We start from the raw sequence: 247 nt of genomic DNA, 5'->3' as shown, positions 1-247 counted from the left end.
CGATCTGAGGAATTTTAAACAGCGCGGATCACATCAGAAGGAATTTCAACGAGAAATCCGTTATTAGCAAAGACGGTCCATAAACACAGTCTCAGTATAAATGGGATTTACCCGCGTGACACAAGAGGAATTTGGTTGAATTGAGTCGAAGACTGTCATGACATGAAAAATTCGGGTGAACGGCTGATGCTGATGGCGAATGATAAATTCGTGAGCAAGATGCGAAAGGATTAATCTCTAAAGTCAA

Source organism: Penaeus monodon, chromosome 21 (genome assembly GCF_015228065.2).
Source record: "Penaeus monodon isolate SGIC_2016 chromosome 21, NSTDA_Pmon_1, whole genome shotgun sequence".
In the NCBI taxonomy this organism is placed as follows: Eukaryota; Metazoa; Arthropoda; class Malacostraca; order Decapoda; family Penaeidae; genus Penaeus; species Penaeus monodon.
Note: the sequence above shows the minus strand (reverse complement) of the source record.